Genomic DNA, 16,711 nt, shown 5'->3' on the forward strand with positions numbered 1-16,711 from the left:
CCCAGCACATAATAGCAACTGATTGGCCAGAGGAAATAAGTTGAGTGTTGACTCCTCCTTTTGCATTCTTTTAATTATATAACAAAATAAAACGCCCCCGGTGTCTGTTCTTTGTTCTTTATTTAAAGGGGGGAGAGAGTTGGGTACTGTTCTGCAGTTCACACCAGCTCTCTATTAGTGTAAGTGCAGTGTCTCATGAAAGGGTATTCGCTAAATAAAGAAGAAACTGAAATGTCAAATCAGGTTCTCTTCTACGGTGGTTGTGACTTTTAGTAGTGAATACTGACATTATTGGTGTGAGTAAAAGCGTAAACATTTGCAAAGGCAGGTACTTGTGGATGGATGGTCTTTAGTGTAGCTATCCCCTTGCTTTGGCGGCCAAAAGAAGACTTAAAGTGTGAAAATGTACTGGGGCATATGCTCTGGGGTGTTGTTGGTCTTGGCGAGGAGACAAACATTTGCAATTTTAGAGTTAGCCAAAGGGATGATCCCCCACCCAAAGTCTGGCACAGAGCAGAATGTGGCATGCCTAGAACCTGAAATCAGAACACTGCTGAACTTTTGAAGATTCAGAAAAAGAACTGCCCTTTTGTCTAATTCGTGAAGGAAGACTGAACATGCTTGCCTTGAACCAAGGACCCCAAAAGTGACTCCTAGGATCCTTTTGGCTGACCTCCTGTGTGAACTACAGGAAAACAACAATTTCTAGAGGTGCTTTCTGCTTCCCAGCTGTTCAGGCTTAACTGGGCCTGAGCTGGTCTCCTCGTTCCGGCTTTTGTATGAGTCCTAAACCCCTAGTTTTGTCCTCAAGCTTGGCTGAAGTCAGGGTGCACTTCTCCTGACTAACTGAAGGTTTCACTGAATCGGAAGCAGAGCCCCGCAGAGCCACACAGTACCTAATAGTAGGTTTCACATGATCTGATGCTGAATGATGCACAGAGCCACGCAGCTCCTCTCTGGAAACCTCACCAGATCCAACCTAGATTGATGCACAGCCCTGCAGAGATGCTCCACAGAGGTCCTCCTCAAAGGCTTCACTGGAACCGGTGCCGAGCGAAGCAGAGCCACACAGAGCTACGCATCTCCTGACTAATTTCCTCACTGGATCCAATGCGGAGCATCACAGAGCGGTGCTGCACCATCCCCACATCAAGGGTACAAGGTAAAAATGCCAGCTGGATGAATCTGGTTCTGTATCTGGCCCACACTCTATCGCAGCCAGCCTGAAATTGTGACTTTTTCCCTATTCAGCGCAACCACAAACCTGCAGTTGGTGCTTTGCCCCATTTGTCACTATTTTTACCTAAGACTGGCAAATCTCATAATTCCAATTAAAATGATTGGATTTTTGCCATTTTGGTGCCATTTTATTTATTAAAATTAATTCTCATTTTCTAACTTATTAGTGTCTGAGAACTGCATAAATGCGTTACACATTACCTCTAAGTTAAGTCTGAATGCTTTCCTGCCTAGCTACCTGAAGTTTAAGCACAAGTTATTTTAGTGACTTTTGTTGTCACACTGACAAAGATTGAGATTATTATTTAATTTGGGTTCTCACCGCTCTCAACTAATAACCCCATTTCTAACATAAGGAAATGTAACCACAAAGAGAACAAGCACAAGTAGAGAACCCTTTTCAATAACAAATGCTTACTTGCTTTAACAACTATGCAGCTATGCTATTCAATCCCTTCAATTATATGACAAGCTTACTCTATTATATAATAATATTACACATAGAATAATGGATGTAATCCTCACTGCTAAGCCCATCTGCCACTTATTCGACTAGCATTCTTTTCCTATTGTAGAAATATCGGAGTACTGGGGAATGATTCTGATTGAAAGGAACTGCCTCCAATTGTACAACTAAAACATTTAGGAAATACACATCTATACTTGTAACTGGAGAACTTCTGAAAGTGGCATTGGCAATTAAAGAATTCCCGCATATAAAACTGTAACTGTTGACTTTTTACTGGAAACAACTTTCTCTAGGTATGAGCAACAGGGCGTGCCGTAAGGTATACCACCTCACTTGTGATTCCCAGTGGGGCTGCCCGATCGGGAAACTTAGGTCAATTCCTGTTGGGGTGCTTCTGGTGTTGAGTAAAGGAGTGTGTCTATTCTTGTTGAAGCAAGGGATGCTTTGGAATAACTGTCTGATGCTGGGCAGTCAATCGATGAAACAGCATTTGTAAAGCACAACACTGTCACCCCTAGGGGTATCTGGGCTTGTCTCTTTATCAAAGATCCAGGCCTTGAGTCTCTGTCTGAAGTCAGCCAGCGAGGGGTCAGTACAGAACTGGAGGGGAAGTTCGTTCCAGGTCTTGGCAGGGATGAACAAGATGGAGGGAGCAGCCACCGCTGCAATGGATGTGGGGGGTGGGGGGGGGGTGCGAGGGCGAGTGAAGAGGAGCACAGGTGTCTAGAGTGTTGGTGGAAGTTCAGTTGATGGTTGATATAGGCAGTTCCTAGGTAGCGGAGGGTAGTATGAGGGACAGAGTGTTGTGCAGAGTAAAAATCAGACTCAACTGGTCTAGTCGTGTTTCTCTTTGTCACCTTTTAAGAATGCTACATTTTGTGTGCCAATAATAATGTCAACTCACTTTGCCTTTTTGCAAGGTTATTTCATGTTGGGCTGCCCTGCAATAAAACATGAGCAGATTGCACAATATCTGCTGATAGTTTTGGGGTTTACATGCTGCAGATTTGCAATTATCAGATTATGTGAAGCAGCTCGAAGGGGGTAGCAAAAAAGCCATTATGCTTTCCAGCAGCAGCTGTGGCATGGTTTTGACGATGAAAGGACTGGCTTCGCGGATCCTAGGACTGGCAGCAGAAAATCTACTAGAAAGGATTCTATGACAGAAGCAAAGAAAACCTTTTCAGGTGACGATCTTATTTTATGCTTTATGTTTTTAATGTTCACAGTATTGTTTGTTTTTTATGTGTACTAGCCCTTTATTTATTTTTGTTTGTTTCGGAAAGTAGCAATGATTTGCTTTGGAAAAACAGCATATTGGGTAATTTTCGAACATTCTTTCAGAACTTGATTTAATTTCTACCTGACCTGGTGTGGACAGGGGGTGGAATACTATCACAAGGGGATGTATCTGGCATCCTTTTTTTACAGGGACTCTATTACCAGCCTAGTCGTGATAGTTATTAATTGACCATGGTTTAATAAGAGATAGTCCTTTGATGTCACTGCAAAAAATGTTGCACAGTACCCAGAGTAGTGGTGCTGGGCATGCAGCTGCTACAGCACTGAAAATGTACTTTTTCCTTTTTAGGATCGGATCAACAAAACTTAGTGGTGGCTTTGGGTCCGCTCGCTTCAACAATTGGCGTATTTTGACAAGTCTCTTTTTGACACTGTCTTACAGCTTTGTCAATCACATCTTCACTTACCAGAGTACTCTACTTCTCTCACTTGATGCTATTGGTTATTAGAGTGTAGTTTTCCACCTCCAAGACAGTGTGTTGAACTGCATGAGATACAACTATAGACATTTATGTCCACTCATGCTGGCTCCATCATAGATACCATCCTTCTTTCCTATATTTATGTTTCTCGCGATCCCTTTCCCTGTTCTGCCAGCCTCTCCAATCTTTCCCTCCTGCACCTCCTTTTTTCCTCTGCATGCTACTTGTTCATCTGCTAATCATACCTCTTCTTCTCTCCTGCCCCTCCCTCTTTCTCTTTTGTGCTCTTTGTGGCCTTTAACCTTTACCCCATCTCATTCCTGTCGTCTGTTTATCGATGGGTTATTGTTTGTTTTTTGGTTACTAGAAACAACAGGCTATCTATGCTGAAGGCTCCCTTATCTTCAACACAGCCCTGCTTTTTTTCCTTTGACAAATGAAGATTGGGTGGCCGGAGAGCCTTTATCAAGTAATCCTTTTATTTTTATGTCAGAGAAACAGAAGACCGACTCCCTTGCCATCCAAACTTTATTTGGTATATAACAAAATAAGATTCCATTGAAGGTAAGGAAGTATTCATTATAGACAACCTTCTGTTTATTTCCGTGGTTCTCATTGACTTACACTGCAAGAGAAAGCACATTAAAAGTAGGCCAACTGGCTGGCTTTGTTAATGCTTGTTAATTTTGTTATTACACAATTTGCATAACTGAATACAGAAGTGCAATGATGCAGAAGAGCGTTACTGTATAAAACATCACGTTACTATGTACGTCTCTGTTACTGTACATCTGCTCTCCAAGGAACAACAATTTGAATTTACATAAAATTGTTTTACCTACAAACATGTATTATTATTTTTTTTTTAAAGTTTTATATAGCGCGAACTAGACCCGAACTGAATCAGGTATCGAGCGCTTTACATAGCACCAGTTACTTACATGAGGACACATTCATTTTTGTTAGGCACGGGGAGATTAAGTGATTTGCCAAGAATCACAGGACGTTTTTGTTTTAGCGTCGTTACCAAAACTCGAACCCAGGTCCGAGGTCGAACGGCCTAGCCGTTAGGCCAACTCCTCTTCACTCGACATTATTCTTTGTTAACATACACAACTTTGACATTGTGTACATAACTGCTAGCTACAGCGGCTCTCGTGTTACTGCCCATATAATGTCTCATTCACACATGTTCATGTCGTCATAAGAGAGTTTTGGGGTTCAGAGATACCATTCTACTTAACAACGGAAATACAATATAACTCTAAAACAAACACTAAATATCACCAGAGTCCAGTCACACAACAGATCTCCACCAGCGATTTTGTTTCTGAGTATTTCATTGATTTACACATAATTATAGTATATTGTAATGTTAAGACATGGAGTGTTTTATTGATATGTTTGCAATTGGGATGTGGCGATGCTCAAGGCTCAGCTGTGCTATGCACTGGCAAGGTTGCTGCAAGGCAGTCATAATCTGACATTGTCTATGTGAGGAAGTTAATCTAATTTCCATCTAAAATGTGTAGCGTGATATGAGGGTATTATATTGTATTCATGAATTATGGTAAAACAAATCACACACACAAGTACATTGCAACACAGTTTTGGGCATTTATCTGGCCAAACGATCGTACGGTGACCCAGATGATTGCCCACGTTAATGCATAGTCACAGGTCCTGGCAATGACATGGTGATCAAGGACTCATTTTGAGTAGCTTATTATTGGTTTGTTACACTCAATAAAACCAAACACCAAGGTTTTCGGAATCTTTTGAATACAATAAATATCGCCTACTCCACGTCTTTGGAGAAGTTCTGATATTTACCGACCATTTTTTCCCCTATGGAAAATTTTGAAGGTTTGACCTACTGAAAATGACCCTGTGAAAATTGTAGGGGTGTGGTGTTAGCCACAAAAATCCTAATTCCGGTAGGTGCAATAAGATGAGTTACTAAACATACCAGCATTTAACGGTTCACTGGTCATAAGGGTACAAGTGGAACCCACGCTGAAGGTGTGTCTGTGCTAACTCAATTATCTACATGTTAGAGAGTTCTGGAAATAATAACTGGCTTGGCTAGTACTAGACTGTGATGCTTAAAATGAGACAGCTGAGGACAAATGCTCCCCATGCTTGTTTATTTATTTATTTATTTAAGAAGTTTTATATAGCGCTAGCCTGACCGGAGGGTATCGGAGCGCTTCACATCGGTTACATGCCATAGGAAAAGATAGCAGCACAAAGTACAGTAAGGGAAGACAGTTCAGCTATAAGAGTCACAGTGTCAAAGCAGTGGAGGGTCCATATCAAGATCCTGACTGACATCGGATCCGAGGAGGGAAGTGTGAATCTCCAGGCTCCAGCTGCTCCTATCTGTTCGTCAAGGATCGGTCAAGGAAAAGGATTTTGAGTTGTCTTTTCTATTTAGCAAAGGATGGAATAGTTCTGATGTACGGGGAAATGGAGTTCCAGATTTTAGGTGCGTTGCCGGCGAAGGACCTGGCGGCAGTTTTCTGTTTTTCGTGATTTTTACGGGATGAGGAGTAAGGTGTTGGAGCTTCTGAGGGTCCTGTTCTGGCCAGCTTTTTGGAGTTTGGCTGCCAGATATTCGGGTTTGCCGGTGTGAAGGGCTTTGTGGGTGAGGCAGGCTGTTCTGAAGTTCGCCCGCAGTTCTATAGGAAGCCACTTGAGTTCTTTGAGAGCAGGAGAGATATGATCAGATTTCTTAACTCCAGTGACCATCCTGGCAGCCGCATTGAGAGTTGTTTTCAGGGGAGCAAGGTGTGTTTTAGCTATTCCGGGAAGGACTGCGTTTCCATAGTCTAGTCTTGACAGCACCAATGCTTGGGTGGCTTGCTTAAGATCTTTGGGCGGGATAAAAGGGTTTATTTTGTTTAGAAGCTTAAGGTTAAGGAAGGCACTCTTCGCTGAGATCTTAATGTGCTTGGTCATGTCCAGTTTTGAGTCTAGAGTAATGCCTAAGGATTTAACAGAATCGGCCAGGGTGAGGTTCCCGTTGAGCACATCAATGGCTTTTATCCACTCAACCATTTGTGGATTATCTTCTTTGTTCGAAATGAGGAGGAGTTCGGTTTTGTCAGGGTTTAGTTTTAAGTGATTATTGGACAGCCACAGTTGCACTTCTCTTAAAGACTTGTTAAGTCTCTGAATGTCTTTGGCCAACGAAATTTCCAAGTAGATTTGAGTATCGTCCGCATATAAATGGAAAGGGATGTTAGCTTTCCTGAGAAGGGTGGTGAGGGGTTCCATGTAGATGTTGAAGAGTTGAGGAGAGAGCACTGATCCTTGGGGAACTTCCCTGTTGACAGGATGGAGGTCGGACTCAAAGCTTTTGATTTTGATTCTTTGGAAGCGGTTGTGGAGGAATGAGGAGAACCATTTGAGGACCACCTCGTCTAGACCAGCCCTCTCTTCGAGGGCCTTGAGGAGAAGTTTGTGGTCTATCGTGTCGAATGCTGCTGATAGGTCTAGGAGCATAAGTAGGCAGCATTGGTCTGAGTCCAGTGATTTGTGAATGTCATCTATTATGTTAAGGGTTGCGGTTTCGGTGCTGCAACCTTTCCTGAATCCCGACTGATGAGAGTCAAGAAGATTGGTGTTGTCCAGGTGTTGTGTTAGTTGTTGGAGTACACATTTTTCTACGATTTTGGAGAGAAGAGCAAGGTCGGAGACGGGTCTGAAGTTGTTTAAGTCATTTATGTCTAGGCCTGTTTTTTTTAGCAGTGGGGTGACTTGTCCCACTTTCAGACAATCCGGGACGATACCAGTTTTAAGAGAGCTATTAATAATCCTGCACCAGAGAGGGGCTAGGGAGAGATTCAGCTTTTTAGTGAGTTGAGCCGGAAGGGGGTCTAGGGCATGTGATGAGGGTTTGGAGGTGGAGATGAGTTTAACTATCTCTTCTTCTGGAATGGACTGGAACAGAGACCAGGTTTTAGAGGTAAGAGAGGTAGCGTTACACAACACCTCACCCTGGCTGCTATAGGGAAGTGAGGAGTGATTGGTTACGAGGGATCGTTCGATCTTGGAGATCTTATCATTGAAAAAGTTGGCGAAGTTATCGCACCGTTCTTTGGAAGCCGGCCCTAGGGACGTATCAGGTCTGGAGATTTGGCATCTGATGATATTGTTGGCGTCTATAGTGCAAAATCCCCATGTTCTTAGCTTGCGTTTGCTTTGCTAACCTGTCTATCAAGAGGTGTGCTACAGTGTGTCTCAATCAAAACTGTTATTTGTCAGGCACTAACACTGAGATTATCCTACTCCCTCTCTGTGACAACTAGCACTTTGGAATCAAAGAGACATCCTTTGAGGTCGACAAACCCTCAGAAATGTTTGGTACTAAAGAAGTGATACCTTACAGGTCCTTTCCCTGCAAAGAACATACCTCATTCCATAAGTCTCCTTTCAATTCTGACTCACCCTCTCACAAACAGAAAGAAGAAAACAAGTTACTTACCTGTAACTTCCGTTATCCAGTATTGGTAACTTTCATAGATTCACATGCCTGAATCATTCCCCGTCGCCGAGACGGGAGTCTCGCTGTAAATACAAAAGTAGTGCCAAAGGTAAATAATAGTAGTAGGCCCCTATGAAAAATGCCTGAGGCCTATATCTTAGTAGCCTATCTACCTCATTATGCTAAAAGGACCACAAAATGGTCCCCACCAATCAGCTATCAGCACCCTCTAGAACACTCTCAGCAGAGCCAGTTCTCCTCAGATTTTCATAAGCACAAGTGGGAACAAATATCCCAAGATATAGAGAACTGACTCTCCAGGGAGGAGGGTGGGTGTATCTGAATCTATGAAAGATACCAATACTGGATAACTGAAGTTACAGGTAAGTAACTTGTTTTCTTATCCAGTATATGGGTATCTTTCATAGATTCACATGCCTGAATCAGAGTAGCAAGCAGTATACAAAGTATACAGTCGGTTGCAGGTGGTGGGAGACTACTACTGATAAACTCCCAATTGCATCCATACATTGTTAATAAAGGGTATAATAAAACCCACCTTCAACATTGAAAAAACGTGACCCATACATAGGTAAATGTAATATGCATAGTAATCTTACCATATGGATATGCAAGCTATAATGCACATAATATATACATCAAAACATGTTATAATTGCTGAAATTGTATGTATCATGAAAAATGACAACCATATGAAATATCTAAAAAACCAAAAAAGGTACCTGAAACTGATCTCAAAGGAAAATATGGCGTAGGACAGCCTGTCCAACCGCTGCATCCTCCTAATGTGTAGACTGAAGGCAGTAATGTCTTGAGAAAGTGTGGACATTCTTCCATGTCGCAGCACAGCAGATATTTTCTAGAGACACTCCAGAAAACAATGCTGTAGATGCTGCCACAGTCCTTGTGGAGTGGGCCTTGACTCTCCTTAGCAATGGCCTGTTAGTCTTGTCATGGCAGAAATGGATTGTAGAGGCTATCCATCTGGCAGTTGTGGCTTTTGTGACTGCATTTCCCAGAGTAGCCTGTCCATAAGCCACGAACAACTGGTCGGATTTTCTAAAGCTCTTTGTTCTTTGTAGTTAGAACTTTAAACATCTTTTAATAGCCAGCGAATGTAAGGTTCTTTCCGCTGGTCTAGACGGGTTTGGGAAGAAAGTCCGTAATCTCACCGGTTCATTGAGGTGAAACTGTGAGGGCACCTTAGGTATAAATGTAGGATTAGTCCGGAGGGTCACATAGTCCTGAGTGAAATGTAGAAATGGTTCCTTTATCTTGAAGGCTTCAATTTCACTCACTTTTCTAGCCGATGTTAGGGTTAGAAGTAAGGCAACTTTCCACGTGAGATATTTGAGCTCTGCTTTCTGGAACGGCTCGAATGGGTGTTTCATTAGTTGTGTTAAGACAGTATTCAGTTCCCGCTCCGGTGGAGGAGGCCTTACCGGAGGAAAAGCTCAGAAGAGACCATTCATGAATTGTTTGATCAATGAAGAGAAACATAAAGGAGGAAGTTGAGTGCCCTTTCTGAATCTAGAAAGTGCTGCTAAATGGACTTTGGTTGATGAAAATGTGAGACCAGACCTCGCCAGATGTAACAAATAAGGTAGAATGTGTTCAACAGGAGCTTCAACCAGATGGACCTTATTAGTTTTACACCAACAGAAAAACCGCTTCCATTTTAGACGATAAGTCTTAATTGTGTTCTGCGCTTGTGATTTAGTCAAGATGTCACGACAGTCCTGAGGGATGTCAAGGTCCTTGAATTCTAGGAAACCAGGAACCATGTGTGTAAATGTAGGGACTGAGGGTCGGGGTGAACCACCTGACCTTTGTTCCTGGACAACATTTTGGGTGTTGGAAGAAGACGGATCGGCTGGTCTTGGGATAGCAACAGAAGTTCCTGGAACCAGTACTGGCGTGGCCACCGAGATGCAATCAGGATGAGATGTCAGCTCTCCAGCTTCATCTTGCATAACACCCTTGGGATCAGAGGTATTGGGGGAAAAGCGTAAGCACAAATCCCTGACAATCGCATAGACAGGGTATTCCCCCTTGATCCCTGTTGAGGATATCTGCTGGCGTAATATCAGCATTTCTTGTTGTGTGTGTGCGAACAAATCCAATGCCCACTTGCCCCAAATTTGGAACACCCTGTTCACTTGATTGTGCTCTAGCTCCCATTCGTGGCAGTCTGATAGGGATCTGCTGAGCGTGTCCGGTAGGGTATTGTGGAGGCCCCGGACATGTTCCACTTTGAGTGTTATGTTGTGGAATGTGACCCATTCCCACAACTCTTGAGCCTCTCTTGACAAAGTCGCCGATCTTGTCCCTCCTTGCTTGTTCACGGTGGGATTGTCAGTCCGAACCAGTACTGATGAACCTGCAATCCTTGGAAGGAAAGCTTGCAGGGATAGAAAAATCGCCTGTAATTCCAGGCTGTGATATGTTGTTTCCTGTACTCTTGAGCCCACTTGCCTTGTATCTCGTAGACGGCCTCCCCATCCTTCCATGGAGGTGTCTGTTGTGAGGACAAATTCTGGAATATACAGCACAAGAGTGAGTCCTTCCTCTAAATTGGCTCTCTGTGACCACCAATGTAGAGCGTGTACCATTCTCGGTGTGACTCCGAGGATGTCGTCGAAGGAACCCACGGCTTGCTGCCACTGAAGGTGCAGTTCATCCTGTGGAGGTCTCATTCAACTCAAGAAAGCGTATGTATATAAACCATAAACACTGGGCCCTAACATACTTCAATATGGCCGAACCTGTAACACAAACACACAAAGCTCGAGTAGTGTGTATAATACTGGATGTCGACGGAGGATAACAACGAGAGACCGCCAATAAATCAAATGGCGCGGGAGTTAAGTTAAAAACAGTGCCCGTCTGCCCATCTATTTCAATTTTATTTGTCCCTATATATGAAATAGGCGGAGAACAAATTATTGTATTAAGGCGCCATGTGGCCCTAATCCAAAACCGGACATTATATATATAGAGAGAAGTGAAAGGGCAACACAAAATAATGTACAATAAATCAGGATATAAATGTGTTAACAATAAAAATGATCATTATATAGGACCCTTGTAATTACTATAAACATGTTACAAGATGGCCGAAATGAATACAGAGGAAAGGGCGGGTCCTTGTTCACTAATTCCCGTAGCTTAAAACAATTGAGCGTCAATTACTCAATTAACACGAGTATAAGTAAAACACCAAAATTGAGTATCGTTCTCAGTTGCAGCCCAGAATCAGGACGGTGTGGAAGCATCCCTACAAAAAGCCGCTATTAAGTACATCCCCGTTATACGAGTAGGTTTAGCCAGTAACTACCCACTTTTTTAGTAAAAAGAAGGAACTGCATTTTCATTTCTTTGTTTTTTACAAATAGGATCCCCTCAAAATATAAAAGCAGGAGACCTAAACAGCGGACTAACTAGAAAACTGAAGGCTCTTTCTGAAGGTAAAGAAAACTATAAGACAAATTCCATTGATAGGAAATAGGATAAAAATCTAACTAACAAGCCGGATAAGAAATAATACTTGGCTGTGCTTTTTACAGTTATCAGAAGCACAGACCACACTTTGCCTGCAAAAGATACCTAGGTTATAAAAGCTAGAGGTAAGAACTGCTACTTAAATATCCTGGTAATCACGAATACAATGGGACATTTACTTAAATGATTTTACTTATTGGTTACAGTTGAAATAGAACCTCCAGTTAAGAAATTGAAAATCGACACAGGAGGCTAAGGCTGTTTAACAATATAGAAACACATGAATTTTAAATAAATGGACTTTCATTAAAGGTTAGTACTCGTCTTAAATAATTCATTTATAAACACTAAGTAAGTGAACAGAAAACAGTAAAGGACTTTCTGCTTTTACAGCTTATCTTGGGCAATAAATAAACCAGCAGCCCGAGATAGAAACCTAGAACACAAAGCACCAAAGGCCCTACATAAAGTAAAGTAAGTCAATTTTGTGACCTATAGGAACCTTTTGCAATCAACATGAGACTAGGTGTCCTAGCATAAGATTAACCCCTCTATGCTTTAACATAAATCATATAAGAAGCGTCTACAGGAAGAGTAAATCTCGAGGACCTTCAGCGTAAAGTCCGACAGAACAAAAACCGAGACTTTTTACGATAAAAAGTGAGTATTATACTTACTAATTAACTCCGGGAGTTTACAGAAGATCAAATATCGAGGCACCATGGGGTAACAAATGTTAGAAGACCTAATAAATTGTTGTTGTTGTTTTTTCAATATATGTATGAGAGCTACTATAATAATCAACATCGTTAGATGATGCATTTCAACTTGAGGCATTAGACATAATTATGTAGACTACCGAGGTTGAACTGACTATAGAAACTAAAACTTATGATAGACATAGAGGTTTGTTTTTCAAAGGAATGTTTAGTAACATAAAATTTTGTTTGTCTATATTCCCTTATATAGATTGTTTTTAACCATAGAAAGCATTGTCCTGAATAGGGTGTTCAAACCTGTTCACCGAAACGCCGGGTCGACAGTTATTGTGCTTTTTCAACTTTAAAAAAAAAAAAAAAGAATTTTTTTGTCAATTTTGTCATGTTTTAAATAAAATGTATGGTGCAAATTTGTTTTTATAAAATGTCAATGAATGCAAAATATCATCTTCTGTTACAATAAATGCAATAATTTTAATGAACAGCACCTCTATTTTCCGATCATTCTTCACCTCTAGTCTCATTACTTATGTATTGTTGAAACTTGCTTAAATTCTGTGAAATTATATCATCATTGATTAGGTCCTATGTGTAAATTTGTTACTGTGTGGAGTACCTTAGAACTGATCATACTCCGAGCTGCACCGTAAATTACGGTTGATAATAGGACTGCTTACCGCAGTCGGATCTATCATTAATAACCAGGAAAAGGGAAACCTTCTTTTTTACTCATTCTGAGTTGTGCCAACGGGATGAGATTTATGGCCGAAGAGCACATCCCCAGGAGTAAAGCGAACATGCGGACAGAAAATGACATTTTTCTTGAAATCAAAGTTGCCCATTTTTTAAGCCGAACCTGCCGTTCAGGAGATAAGAATGGCTTGCACTGAACTGTGTCCAATAGGGCTCCCAGAAATGGAAGGACCTGCATCGGACGCAACTGAGATTTGCTCTTGTTTACAGTTAGTCCCAGAGAGTTGAAAAGATGAAGAGAAGTTAAAATGGCAGTCTTGACTGCTCATTCCGAAACACCTTTGATTAACCAATCGTCCAAATACGGTAATACCTGGATTCCCCGGGATCTTAATGCTGCTGCTACAGGAGCTAAGCACTGTTTGAAGATCCTTGGAGCTGATTTTAGTCCAAACCGGAGCACCTTGTTATGATAATGGGTGCCAGCCACAGTGAAACAAAGGGATTTGCGATGTTTGGGATGGATTGGGATGTGGAAGTAAGCGTCTTCCATTTCCAGAGAAGCCATAAAATCTCCCTTGTTTAGGCAACCTAGAATCTCTGAAAGTGTTACCATGCAAAATCCTTGTTTCTTGAGGAATCCGTTCAGGTTGCGAAGGTCCAGAATTGGTCGCCATTCCCCTGAGTTCTTTTTCATCAGGAAGAAACGAGAATAGAAACCTGTCTGCTTCTGATGTGGTGGAACCTTCTCTATTGCATTCTTGAGGAGCATCGTTATGGCTTATTTGATATAATAAGTGAAGACAAGGGGAAGGGGGTCCCTTGGGCGGAGTGGTAGGTGGCTTGGTGACAAATTCTAGGGTATGTGCGTTGTTCACGAGGTCTAGAACCCATTGATTGGAGGAAATTTCTCGCCACTTGTCCACAAATGCTGAAATCTTCGCGTCCAATGGAATCGAAATAGGTGTGATTGGCGCCCTGCGAAGATCACTGTTTTCTGTTGGCGCTCGCTCTTGGTTATGCGATCGCTTTCGACCGCCCTGATGAGAGAAACCAGAGGTGTTGGATTGCCGGTATGAAGATTGGTAATTCTGTCTATATTGGGGCTGGTACTGCCTGTTCTGCTGGGTTTGATATCCTCCTCTAGAGGAAAATCCACGCCCTCTTGCACCTCTGAAGGGTCCATGTTTACATTGCAATGAACTCAAGGATCTTGCAGTATCGGTATTGGGTTTTATTGCCTGGAGGGCTTCATCGATGTGTTTCCCGAACAACGATTCACCATCATAGGCCATGTCAAATATCTTTGTCTGGACCTCAGGTCTGAAAGGGGTATTGACAATGTCTAGTGCGCAATCTATCGTCTACAATGCAGCACATTCCCCTTCAAGTAGGATTTTCCTTGCCTCCTGCCTTCCGTCTTCAGGTATGAGCTCAATCAGCCCGGCCATGTCTGACCACATTTGGCGGTCATAACGCCCTACTATTGCAAGGGAGTTAGCTGCTCTGATGGATGCAGCTGCCATCGTGGAAAACTTCTTGCCCATCAGGTCAAAACGACGCCCCTCCTTATCCGGCGGTGTAGTAATGGGTGTTGCCGGGTTCTTAGATCTTTGTTGGACCGCCTGGGATATGACCGAATCTGGCCGAGGGTGCCCAATGAGATAGGATGGACTATTAGCAGGAGCACAGTATTTTTTATCTATCTGTAGAAGCACTGCAGGTACAGATGCAGGGTTTTTCATGATCTTTACTCCTTCATTCCATATATAATCAATTATCGGAACAGCCCTCGTAATCTTTCTGGATTCCTCTTTAAAATCATGAAGGAAGCACTATGTTCGCTCAACAGTGACAGGTAGCTGAAACCTAGTAGCAGCTCGCTGCATCAGGTTGTGAAATCCTCCTATATCCTCTGGAGGCGCAACAGATGGAAGAAGAGCCGGTGGTGAAGGCATAGGGATGATGTAAAAATGCCAGGGATCTACATGAGGGTTCTCTGTAATTCACCCTCTTTAACTTCTTCATCAGAGGATGTGTCCTGATTCTGATGAGGTTCTGGAGGCTGATGTTCTTGTTGAGGGTCTGGAAGCTGAGGTATTGGAAACGGAGCATCAGGTGGGGGCAAGGGGTCCGAAACCACCACAGGCTGCGGTGGAACTTGTGGAATAGGTTGCTGCGGGGGAAACTGCTCTCGGTAATCGGCTACCATAGCTTGCAGGTCCTGTATAAGAGTGGAAGGCAGATGGCTTGTGTCACTCTGGTGCGATTGCCTATGATAAAATCTATGATGCTGGACAACAATGTCCTCTTGATAGTATTGCTCATGATAATCCTCCTCCTCTTAGCCATCACCTTGGCATTTGATGTGTAGCTCAGATGGATGATGAGCTATTCCAAATGGCCCTTCCTCGTCTTTGTCATCGTAAACATCATCCTCTTCTTGCACATATGTTTCAAGAAGATGGGAAGGAGTAAGCAGTGAAATATTGCTATACTCATGCCTTTGAAATGTTTTGAGTTGAAAACTTCCTGAAGAAACAGGCGTTGAATGAGTTGGAGCCACGGTCAATGTCGTAGACGGAAACAGGTAAGTCCCCAGTCGATGGCATTGTCATCGACAGGTTCTCAGTCGACGGACTTGTCAACGACAGCCTATTTGTCAATGTCGTCGACGAGCTTGTCGTCGATGGGAGCTGCGTCGACAGGCTTGACATTGACGGTATCATCGTCGACGGGCTTGACGATGATGGACTCTTAGTCGACGGTAAAGACGTCGACTGGACACTTGTTGACGGGACACTCGTCGACAATGCAGTAGACAACTGTGTCTTCGTGAACAATACAACTCTCGTCAACGGAGGAGGCTTCGTCGACGATACTGTCGTCAACGTGGACTTAACCGCTGACTTCGACAACAAGGCCTTCGTCTACGGTCTTCTTTGACAGGATAGTAATCCTCGTTGACAGAATAGGAGGTGACAGATGTCGTTGAAATAGTCTCCGTCGACGAAGGAGTAGAAGAAGTGACAGAAATCGTTGACGAAGAAGGGAAAGCAAGAGATTTAGAAAGGCTTTTACTCACTATTTTTGAAGATGGCTTCTTAGAGTCCTTGAGAGCAGAGGACTGAGACTGCGCTGACGCAGAGGAGATTACAGGAGACCTCTGAGAAAGGTCAGAAGTAGAGTGGGAGGATTTGTGGTGTTTTCTCCCCTTACTTGAAGACCTGTCCTGTGATCTAGCTCTCTTGCTGGAAGTTGAGGCTCTGTCATCCTCTTCAGCCGAAGAAGATTTAAGCCACAACAGCACTCTTGCCTCCCTATCCCTAAGGGTCTTAGAAGGGAAGGTACGGCAAATTTTGCAATCTTTTGCCTCATGTTACGGGTAGAGGCAGTAGATGCAATCCTTGTGTTGGTCATCCACATGAACCCTCTTCTTGTTGCAGGCTCTGCAGGGCTTGACTAAGGCCTTCTTGTCAGACACTATGAAGATAAACTGAGTGGCACTCAGGGAGACTCCCTTCCACTCTACGTGCGGTGAAAATCTGAGGAGAACTGGGTCTGCTGAGAGTGTTCTAGAGGGTGCTGATAGCTGATTGGTGGGGACCATTTTATGGTCCTTTTAGCATAATGACGTAGATAGGCTAATAAGATATAGGCCTCAGGCCTTTCCTTTGGGGCCTACTACTATTATTTACCTTTGGCACTACTTTTGTATTTACCTCGGGACTCCCGCCTCGGCGACGGGGAATTATTCAGGCATGTGAATCTATGAAAGATACCCCAATACTGGATAACCACACTTTCATTCAATCAGACCTTTATGCCACACAGATGGGTATGAGGACAACAATAA

The 16,711-nt window shown here is 42.9% G+C and overlaps 1 protein-coding gene across 1 annotated transcript in view; it reads right to left on the reverse strand.

Moving 5' to 3' along the window:
- The window catches only part of RYR2 (ryanodine receptor 2), a 3,481,211-nt gene that overhangs the window by 2,107,534 nt on the left and 1,356,966 nt on the right, over nt 1-16,711 (reverse strand). The gene's annotated exons all lie outside the window — the stretch shown is intronic.

The sequence above is a fragment of the Lissotriton vulgaris genome, chromosome 6 (genome assembly GCF_964263255.1).
Source record: "Lissotriton vulgaris chromosome 6, aLisVul1.2, whole genome shotgun sequence".
In the NCBI taxonomy this organism is placed as follows: Eukaryota; Metazoa; Chordata; class Amphibia; order Caudata; family Salamandridae; genus Lissotriton; species Lissotriton vulgaris.